This window comes from Charadrius vociferus, unplaced genomic scaffold (assembly GCF_000708025.1).
Source record: "Charadrius vociferus isolate BGI_N301 unplaced genomic scaffold, ASM70802v2 scaffold259, whole genome shotgun sequence".
NCBI classification, from domain to species: domain Eukaryota; kingdom Metazoa; phylum Chordata; class Aves; order Charadriiformes; family Charadriidae; genus Charadrius; species Charadrius vociferus.
This window is the reverse complement of record NW_009661368.1, coordinates 6,693,647-6,693,996: the sequence shown is the minus strand read 5'-3', so window position 1 is coordinate 6,693,996 and position 350 is coordinate 6,693,647.

Genomic DNA, 350 nt, shown 5'->3' with positions numbered 1-350 from the left:
TGTGAACGTATAGGAAGAACGGGTCACGTTCAGCGCTATGGATCTATACTCCCTCATGCTTTCTGCTTGATTAGACGTGTGCTCCACGTGCTCCCAAAGGGGCGCCGGAGATTTTCCAAGGAGCCTGCAGTGGGCAGGTTTTGTTTCTAGGTTAAGCGTAAAGCGGAGTTCTGCATTTGGGGTCCACAGTACTGGGTACGAATCCCTGCGGTTCCCCGTGTCAGAGGGGAGTACTCGGCTGTACACGCCTCTGAGCCTGAATGTCTTAAGTTATTTATAGATATTTTTAAATTTAAGTACCAAATTCTATATTTTACGTACTCGAGGCCTGATTCTGCATGCTTATTTTG